This window comes from Gorilla gorilla, chromosome 6, assembly GCF_029281585.2.
Source record: "Gorilla gorilla gorilla isolate KB3781 chromosome 6, NHGRI_mGorGor1-v2.1_pri, whole genome shotgun sequence".
Classification (NCBI taxonomy): Eukaryota; Metazoa; Chordata; class Mammalia; order Primates; family Hominidae; genus Gorilla; species Gorilla gorilla.
The window spans coordinates 41,147,983-41,158,462 of NC_073230.2; the positions used below are offsets into that span (position 1 = coordinate 41,147,983).

Below are 10,480 nucleotides of genomic sequence, written 5' to 3' on the forward strand. Positions count from 1 at the left end.
TAGTGGGTATTGGGCTGCTACTCCTCGGTGGGGAAAGCAAACAGGCTGACACATCAGCAGAGTGACCAAAGCTGCATACCCTCTAAGATGTGATCCAGCCTGGAGCAGAGCCTGGCCCCAGGGACTACACAGCCCACACTCCTAGGCTCGGAACATTTCAGACTCATGCTGACTTGGCTCTGGAGCTGGCTGTAGCCAGCTGGGACACTGAACCATTTGCTTGTTCTGTTGACAGCCCAGAAGAACTGGAGCCCTTTGCCTGTGGGTGAAGTCTAAATTTAGCCCCAAAGAAGTTGCCTTCTCATTTTGCTGGAGAAAAGCTCTTTTCACGGGAATGGGCCTCTGCTTTGATTAAGTGGGAGGACCCACATCTGGGAATACATAAACTTTATTGTCCTTGGATGACAAAACGGTTTCCTTGCCTACTGGTTTTCCGCCTTTTTAGCCTGGGGTGTGATCATCTGTGCTTATGACTGTGTTGGCCGGGGCAAGTCATTTGGCTGTGGCCAGGGCTCCCGACCCTGAGCCTAAGCTGGAGTCAACACCTGGGGATGTTGTCTTGTCCCCACTTCACCTCCTGAGGCCCAGCTCTGTAAGCGCAGATGTGACAGAGAACAGGAGTCTGAGTCTCTGTGAATGATCCTGGGAGAACATGAGGCCCAGGTTTGTACCCCTTTGGACCAGATCCTGGTATGGCAGGAGGCCTGAAACATCCCAGGGCTTTTCCGTAAGGCTTCAGGGTCCAAGGTCCCAGTGCACACCCTGAGCCCATGCTAGAGTGAACACAAGAGTTCCATCTTGAAAAGACACCAGCCCTAAGGGGTTCATTGGGAAAGGCTTCTAAAACCCCTCCTGGCCCAGAATAGGCCCCTTCAGTGATTCCCCGCCCTAGAACCCCCCTGCCATTTTCATCTTGTTTGAATACTTTGGGGAGTTGTTGAGTGAATATTCTCTTAAAAGTAAGTTCTCCTAGGGCATGTTCAGATCCCTTTGGATCAGTGTTTCCTTTGTTGTTCAATGATGCAGGATCTGGTTACCTTGTCCATGTAAGAACTTCTGAAATGTAGGGCAAAGAGCAGTGGACCTGGATTCAGAACAACTGGGTTGCTGGGTGGTCTGGCTTTATTGCTTATTAGTGGTATGACATTGGGCAAGGTACCTTATCCAAGCTTCTGTTTCCTTGTCTGGAAAATGGCAATAATAAGACCATATTCACAGCTTTGCTGTCAGCAACAAGTGAGAAGATGTTACACATTTTCAAATGCTCTTTGTAAAAGTAGATTGCATTCTCTACTAAGTAATCTTGGCTGGTAGCAAATGTTTGCTTGGATTTGACTAGTTCCTTCCACCGCATGGAAATCTCTTTTCTCTCAAAGAGTCCCCTAAAGGACACTGGGCGCTTATTAGATCAAGGGAACTCCTGCTTTGTTTGGACCTTCTGTTTCCACTTTTGTTTTCTCTCTTGAATCTCACTTTGTTTTCCGAAGAATGATGGTGAGGCGGATCAAGATGTCATAACCTTTTGGATTGGTTCAGCAGATGTTTTGCTCAATATCCATAAGCAGATTCTATCTGGCCTATCTTTATAGTTCAGTTTCTTGATCTGTAGAATGGATACCACACCCATAAGCAGGTCTTGAGAAATGATGTAGTGGGAACTCAGAAAGGCAAATTGTAATCATTTCAATGCTGTGGTCATTATACAAGTCTGGCATATTTTCTGATCAGAACCTAGCATTTGGCCATGTTTCCATGCTCTTCTGCACAACACTCAACAGTAAATATGCAGTATCAAGTTTTCCCATTTAATAAGAATTCATGGGATAGAAAGCAATTAGGCTAGGTCTAAAAGAAATTAGGCTCTGGACAAGGAAGAATTGGAGGGATACCCTCTTGCTGTAATTTTCCAGGATGCCCTGGACACCCCCCAGAAGTCATTAGTATGGAAAGATCTCAGGAACATTTTATAAGCTAGTAAAACATGCTTGAGGGGTGATAGATTCTTTAGAATTTATCTGCATGGCTGACGTCACCCTCTCAGCACAGGGAGCCAAACTGTCTCGATGTCTGTGGCCCGTTTCTGAAATTATTTCCCAGTAGTTAATCCCAAGTGACCCTTAAGACCACTTCCCTGTCAGAAATTGTTGGTTTGCAATGAGAAGTGGCCCTTTCTGGGCCAATGAGGCTCCTCCTTCCAGCTGAAATAGAAGGGAAATTGATGGCTTCTCTGGCTGAGGACTTCTCCCCTGCAGACCCATGTCTGGACTGCCCAAGCTTCCTAGTTTAAGTCTCTTTGTCTCAGCTAGTTGTAGTGACTGCCACCCTCACTAGCTGTACCCCTGCATGGGGGGCCGGCATGATTTTTGGCTCCCTGCTTACAGGACTGGAATGTGGTTTCCTTCAGCAGTAGACAGGGAAGCAGCTTGATGTCTCTAGAAGCTTGTTTAGTCTCCAGCTTTGTGGTAGTTGACGATGTCACATCATCTTTTCTAAGTTTTAGTTACTGCAAAATGGTGTTTATTTTTATTTGGGGATTTGGAGGGAAAAGAGAGGGCAAGGAAGAGGGAAACCAATGAATATTTACTGAGCACTTACTATACACCAGGCACCGTGCTTAAACATTTTAATGTACATGATCACTTAGTTCTTAAAACAGCTCTCTAAGCTAGGACATTACAAATCTCATGTTATGGATCTGGAAACTAAGGTTTGGAGAGAGAAAAATAAAATGAAGAGTTATGCCATACAATAGACTGAATGTGTATGTCCCTACAAAATGCATATGTTGAAACCCTAACCCCAAAACTGATAGTATTAGGAGGTGCAGTCTTTGGGAGGTGATTAGGTCATGAGGAAGAAGCCTTCATGATTGGGCTTTATAAAGGGAACGATCTTACCCCTTCTACGGTGGGAGGACAAAGCAGACAGGTGCCTTCTATGAATCAGAAAAGAGGCCCTTATCAGACATGGAACTGGCCAGTGCTTTGGCCTTGAACTTCCCAGCTTCCAGAACTATGAGAAATAAGTTTCTGTTGTTTATAAGCCACCCAGCTTATGGTATGTTGCTACAGCAGCCTGAATGAGCTAAGGCATATGGCTTTATTTGGATGGGGGGTTGGCTTCTCAATAGAGGTGGTGTCATGTTGTGCTGGGAAGATCGGGACAATGATTCCAATGGCACAGTACCAGGGACCCACTGAGATCCTACTTGACAGGTCCAGTCCTATCAAGAGGCCAACGTGAGGCAACCCAAAAGCATGATGGGGTTTTCTAGGCAAACCACTCTCCCACTTAACCCCGTTGTCCCAAACATTGCCATTCCTCGCCTCTGTAATAGGGTGACTCTTCAGAGACCAGCGGCTGTCAGAAGCCGCTACAGATCTCCGGTGCTGGGAGCCAGCAGTGTTCCCAGATCTTTATGTTGTCCAGACCAGCCTCAGCAACCAGGGCCCCGCTCTCCAGCTGGCCAAGCCCTGGGGGTGACTCATCTGGCTCCTGACACTGTGCATCAGCACGCCCTTCTGCCTGCTGCTGCCTCAGTGTGACCACAGCTGCCTCAGGGGATGGCGGAGGCTGGCTCCTGACCCGGGCTGCTGGCAGGGAGTGTCCCGGAGGCTGCGCGCTCAGCCGGCACGTCCCCCTCATTCCGCCAGCCCTGCCCACCTTCCTCGCCTGCAGCTCAATCCCCATGACTAAGGGTGTGGAAGAGGATTCCTTTTTCCACAAGCCCATGACTGAGCTGGGACAGGAGGGATCTGCAGTCCCCCTTCACTCAGAGACAGCGAAGATTTTTATCCCCCAGAGACAGGAATCCCCTGGCTGTGAAGTGGTAAGCCTGGGGAGCGGCTGCCGCCACCTGTCCTCAGGAAAGGTCTGCCACTCTCCGACCTGCTGTTGACCTGAACTCCAGGGACAGCCACTCCCCTGCCATTTGCTCCTGCAGAGAGTGGGACGGATGATGTCATGGCATTTTTGGAGTGCTGAAGTGAAGCTTTGACAAATTCCAAGGGACATCAAAGTGCTGAACAACAGCCAATACATCATAGCCTGTCACCAGGGCCCCCACCCCTGATTATCACATTAAATCAGCCGGTGGGCACATTTCAGCTGAAACTCAACAGACGCCTACTGGAACTCACAGTTTCTCCTTCCAGAGTTCAACAAATATGGCAATGGTTACATTTTAAAATCTGTGTTTTCTATTCTACATTCAGTCTCTCTCTCTCTCTCTCTCTCACACACACACACACACACACACACGTTACTAACTAAAAAACAGAAGCATGCTGCTAGAGAATACCTGATAACTGGGATTATGACATGCAGTAGAATAGAATGCTGATTTGGATTCTAATCCTAGCTCTGCCACTTAATAGCTCGATATCTTTAGCAAGTTAGTTAACACCTCTGAGCCTCAATTTTCTGAGGGTAAAATAAGCACAATAACATTTCTATTTCCAAAATTGTGAGCATTGGTTGGGAGAGCAGTTCAACCTTAGTTCTTGCCTGGTAACTGTGGACAATGTTTTCTAGTCATAAAGTTTTGTATTTATTTCTTGATGTGTTTATTGTGTGTTCCTTTTTGAACATAAGAACGATAAGACATTATTTTCTCCTCCAGGTTTGCCGAGAAGTGCTCGTGGGTGAGCTGAGGGTAGGGCATCTGTGGCTCAGTTTTCAGGCTATGGAGGAAATATCTGCTGGGCTGCTGTTTCCCTGCATAAGTTCTCATTGCGGGAGGGAGCAGAAGGTAATTTCAGAAAGACCTTGTGCTGATCTTTCGAACTGTTTCTCCCAAATTCTGGAGTATCCAAAGAAAGCAGGGTTATCTGCCAGAATGTATCAGAAAGATAGCAGGCATATGAATTCTACATTAACAATAGGGCATAAGAAATTTCATGTTTCTTTTATTACTTTAAGCTAAATTTGATATGCTACTGTAGCCATCCTGCCAGGATGGTAGGAAATTCAGTTGCAGACTTTCCTGAAATGCCCCTTCCTCTCAGTTCCTGTGGCCATTCGCCCAGATCGTTTGGATAGAGTCCTCTGGTCTTCGGTCCGCAGGGGTGACTACTGATGTGCTCATCTGCTAAGTCCTCATGCTCCTGGGAGGCTGGTGGCTCCACCATTCCTTGGCAGAGCTTTGCCATTGCTACGATTTCTCCCTGAGGCCCTGTCGCCTCCCGAGGGTTGTCAGAGAAGGAGAGCCTCCACACCTGGGATCACAGCTCCCTTCCCTTCCAGTCCCGGGGAGACACTAGAATCCTTTGAAGGTTCCCTTTTCTATCAGGACTGTCTCATTCTCCACCTTTTGGAGAAGATGAAGGGTAATCTCCCTTGAGAGAGCCTGTGGAGACACAATGATGGCCTCTGTTCTTTAGGAGTGGGGAAAAGATAAGTTATCTAGGTTAACTAGGATTAACTAATTCTGTTACTGAGCTGGGTGACAAGATGGGATTGGGGAATTTGTTTGGGGACTCAGTGAGGACATGCAGGAGACAGATTCAAAGAATCACATGTGAAATGGACAGGGCTCTGATCCCTCTAAAATATCTGTTGCTTTCCTTCTTCCACTTCGACCCCTATCCCACATAATTCTTCTCTCTTTTTTTGGAGACAGAGTCTTGTTCTGTCACCAGCCTGGAGTGCAGTGGAGCAATCTTGGCTCACTGCAACCTCTGTCTCCTGGGTTCAAGAGATTCTCCTGCCTCAGCCTCCCGAATAGCTGGGACTACAGATGTGTGCCACCACGCCCAGCTAATTTTTGTATTTTTAGTAGAGACGGGGTTTCACCAGGTTGGCCAGGATGGTCTCGATCTATGGACCTCGTGATCTGCCTGCCTCAGCCTCCCAAAGTGCTGGGATTACAGGCGTGAGCCACTGCTCCCAGCCAATTCTTCTATCTTTAAAAGGTAACCCAGGTTGGGAGGGAAGGCTGGGAGCACAGCAGAAGACAGAACTGCTTTGTTGAGCCCCAGAACCAGCAGCGGATACTCCCTGCCAATCACATGGCACTCACCTCTTTGTGTAAATTTAGAAGGTGCTTGCCCAGGAACAATCTGGCTTGACTGTCACAGCCATCCTGCAAGGTAAGTGGGGCAGTCGTTAACCCCATTTTCCAGATAAGGAAGCTGAGGCTCACACTGATTAAAAGACTTGCCCAAAGTAACCAAGCTGTTGAGGGGCAAAGCAGCAGGACACAGTATCCAGGTCTCTTGACTTTTGCTTCAAGAGCCCACAGCCACACTCGGTGCTCAGATGAGGCTTTGGCTCATCAGTGATTTGTGATGTTTGCCTTTTGCCAAAGAGGGGGATGGCTGAAGAGCTAGTGCCCTGACATTCTGGACTCTTGCCAGTAGATTTTGTCTGACTCTTGTTCTGATGCTATTCTTTGTTATTTTCAGGAAGGGGAGCTAGATGTAGAGTACATTTCTTTTTCTTGGTAACGTGAACAGCAAGAAGCAAGTAGAGTACATTTCTTATGAGAGAATATGCTCGGGACTTTGATTCATATCTGGTGGGTCCCAAAAGACCAGGGTACTGCAGATTTAAGACCATGTTGCAAATTCGGCATGCATTCAATAGGACTACCTTAGTGAGGGGAGTAATTTTATAAAATTATCAATTCAGTCTCAAAGAATAATAGCAGGAAATGTATTTCTGACTATTTAGAAGTGACTCATTATGGGACTGTTTGAAAACTATATATTATTTTTATCAGTAAATAGAATTGCCTATAGTCCAAATGTTATCTCTTCACATCCAGGGATTCTAAGATCCGGTTACCCATTTCCCTCAAAACAGCAGATAGCAAAGCCAGGGAAATGAAAACCCACCAAACTTTCTGCAAGGCTGACACCACCCCTAAACCCCACTGCAAACTGATAACACCACACCCTCCTCTGCAAAATAACAGAGGGGCAGATAAGATGAAAATTTTCATTCCAATTAGCAATCATTTCCAGTCAGTGAAACGGCAGAATCAGAAGAGGTTCCACAACCAGAAAATCTTGGCTGGAATTTCACCATCAGGAATAAAACAGAAAAACTAAAAGAGTGCCCCAGATAGCCTTTCTTAGGGGCCTGTGTCAGGTAAGTGCTTTTGAATATTTAAAACAAAGGATGGCTAAGAGTTCTGCAGTCATTTTCCAGTTAAATATCAGATGGTATGAAATATTTTTATAGAAAGTACAGGCCAGGTGTGATGGCTCACACCTGTAATCCCCACACTTTGGGAGACCGAGGTGGGCAGATCACTTGAGGCCAGGTGTTCAAGACCAGTCTGGCTAACATGGCGAAACCCCGTCTCTACTGAAAATACAAAAATTAGCCTGGCGTGGTGATGCACACTAATAATCTCAGCTAGGTCAGGAGGCTGAGGCATGAGAATTGCTTGAACCCGGGAGGTGGAGGTTGCAGTGAGATGAGATCGAACCACTGCACCTCCAGCCTGGGCAACACAGTGACACTCTATCTCAAAAAGAAAAAGAATTCATAATCCACTTTTCATTAGCTGGTATTTGGCCTTACCAAGGTGAAGCATGAAAATGAAATTCTATCTGTATCAGCCAGATTCTCTCAGACACATGTATTCACTGCATGACGGACCCTGGTTTCCAAATTGTTAAGCATACCAGACTCTAGTGAATGCCCTTCCGAAAGGGCCATCATGCAGCAGGCCTTCCCATCGGAGAGCCATGGTCCCAGCCAAGGCAGCTTTCAGGGGTTGCTCCACCACTCTAGGGAGGCGGCCCAGATCTGTCTCTCCCAAACAATGTCTGGGTTTGACACTTCCCGAGAAAGCAGAGATTGTTCCCTTTGTATGCCACGGCTCTGGAATGCAGCTCTTCCTGTAAGGAAGACAATGGTCTTTATGGGAAGGCTAGGACTTGAAGGAGGTAAGATTTGAACGGCAGAGCTGGGTGCTAGCTTTCCTGCTGAGGGAAATGGTGGGCACAGAACCCCCATGGTGGGCAAGCTGGGGTGTGGGTGTGCCTGTGGGCTGGCAGGTGACTCTGCCCGTAGCATCGCAGGGGTGGGGAAGAGATCAAGGAGGTAAGAAAGGTAGTCTAGGGGGAGGGGCCCAGAGTTTTGAACACCAGACTTAGGAATCTGGGACATACGTACTGGCCTTTGCCATTCAAAGTGTGGTCCTGGGACCAACAGCATCCTTGGACTTGAAAGCTTGTTAGACACGCAGAAGCCCGGGCTCGCCCCAGGCCTGCTGAATCACAACCTGCATTTTAACAAGACCCCCAGGAAATTTCTATCCTCCTTCAAGCACTGCTCTAGGCTAAGAGGAAGCAAGAACAATTTTTAGAGCTGGGGATAAAGTGATGGGAGAAGTGTTTGGGAATGAAGCCACTAGAGTGCTTAGAGAACACTCACTTGGGAGCCCCACAGCAATGCAGGCGTGAGTGAAGGAGGGGGGCGGGGGGCTGCGAGGGAGACCGGTTTTCCTCACAAGCCACAAGGCCCGAGGCACGCCTCCTGCCCTGCCTCCACCTCAGGTCGCAGGAATCTTATTGGTGATCCATTGTTGTGTGTTCTGGAAGTGGACATCGCGGCTCTGTGTTTTTGAAGTCAGATCTCATTGCTGTGGTTTCTATGCCTGACCCCCCGAAGTTCTTGCTCCTGTTGCCACAGGGAGCCGGGAGAGCACAGAGCGCTGCTCCCGGTGCCCTGCAGCCACACAAACATGCTCCTGCTCCTGGCGGAGGCAGAGCTGCTGGGAAAGACATTTCGGAAGTTTCCTGTGGCTGCAACAAGTTGTTCAAATCTGCACTGGAGCACCGCTGTGACCTGTCTTTCTCCATCTTAGGGCAACCAGCTCCTGAAACTGGAAACTCCCCAGCACCTCCTCACCCTACCCCTCAGGCTCTCCTTGTGGGGGTGGGGCAGGGGGAGTTGTCTGGAATGCCTGGCCTCTCTGTCCAAGCATGGCAGCCTTGCCCCATGGGTGGCGCAGACTCAGTTTCCCATGCACCTTGCCCCAGGGAGGAGGTAGGGGTTCCTTCCATAGAGACGGTGAAGAATAAGGGAGGTAGTGATCATCTCTGGGATCCAGTTAGATCTGCGTTTGCAGGCAGAAAGAGGCTGGGGCACATGGAGAGAGTGATCAACTGGAAGATTCTAGGGTCCTCAGTTTTGAAAGGTGACATGATACCCTGGAAAGGGCATGAACTTAGTTGTCAGTTCGTCCTTGCCTTTTCCAATCAATGCTGTGTGGCCACAGCAAATTAATGAACATCTCTGAGTTTCGGTCTCCTGTCTAAAATGAGGTGATAATAGCTTCTTGAAGGTTGTGAGGCCCTGAACATGCTGCCTGGCACATAGATGGCTAATCAATATTTTCCTACCCTTACTTTCCTTCCCTTCTCTGAAGTTGCTACCTCTCTCCTCCTGGGGTCTTGCAAATAAACTTCTGAATTAAATAGTTCCCGCCTGGTAATTTGTATCAACTGAGGGAAGACAAGTCTGGAATATTACTTTTTTTTTTTTTTTTTTCAGACGGAGTCTCGCTCTGTCGCCCATTTTGAGATTGAGGGCTACACTTAAAAATAAATGTAACCATTGGCTGAAACCAGACCGCTTTCTGGAAGGGAGTCTTTTGGGGCTTCCTTCAATGAACAGACAGGAGTGTAATTAGTTATTTGATAGCAAATGGGTTCTCTCAGGACATAAATACAATTTAAAGCAGTTTGTTCTAGTGTCTACAGTTTCAACACTGCCCGTTGCATTCATGTTTCTACTCTTAACTTGCCAAGTAAACCCATAGTTTGTTAGTTCCAACACTAATCTCTGATCAGTCCCATTTATTCTAAATTTGTTTTCACATAATGGCTTCCACAACTCAAGGTATTTTCTATTCTTTGCTCTCTGGAGACTGAGAGGTTATCAGCTGTGGAAAGCCTTCCAGGAAGTTTTCCTCTAATGTAGTCCTGGGGAATACAGAAGCCGCCTCAAATGAATGGTTGGACTCACCTTTTCCCAGGACCATAAAAATATATATTTTTGTTTCCTACCCTAAACACAGTGTAACTCACTCCTTGTTTTTCCTGGGAGATTGTGGTAACATGGAGAGGCCTGGTGGGGGGGTCTCTGGGATAAAGCAGCTTGTAAAACGACTATGGGGGGATTCCAGATCTGACTTAATCAACATTTCTCAAGATCCGTAGACCAATAAAACTGTTTGCTTTCTTACCACAGTTCCACCGGCTGATTTATTTCTCTTACTTGGCTGAAGCTGTCACTGCTCAAAGCAGTTCATTTGTCAGGTCGAGAGAATTACGATTCACAGGACCTCTTGCTAGTGCTATCTCAGTTTATAAATTTCACGAATCACAATTTATTGCGGTGCACCCCACAGAGTCTCCTATTAATAAATTGTGGCTCATCAGCAAAAGCACGTGTCTATGGCTCCCTTGGATATAGGCTTAGGGTCCTGGAGCGGCCGCACAAGCTGCATGTGGCCAACACA

The 10,480-nt window shown here is 47.3% G+C and overlaps 1 long non-coding RNA gene across 1 annotated transcript; it reads left to right on the forward strand.

The window, feature by feature from the left end:
- The first annotated feature begins 8,607 nt into the window (after positions 1-8,607).
- LOC101127016 (uncharacterized) lies at positions 8,608-9,392 on the forward strand. Its single transcript, XR_008667443.2, has one exon. It is a non-coding gene; the product is annotated as an uncharacterized lncRNA (long non-coding RNA).
- The last annotated feature ends 1,088 nt before the right edge of the window (positions 9,393-10,480 follow it).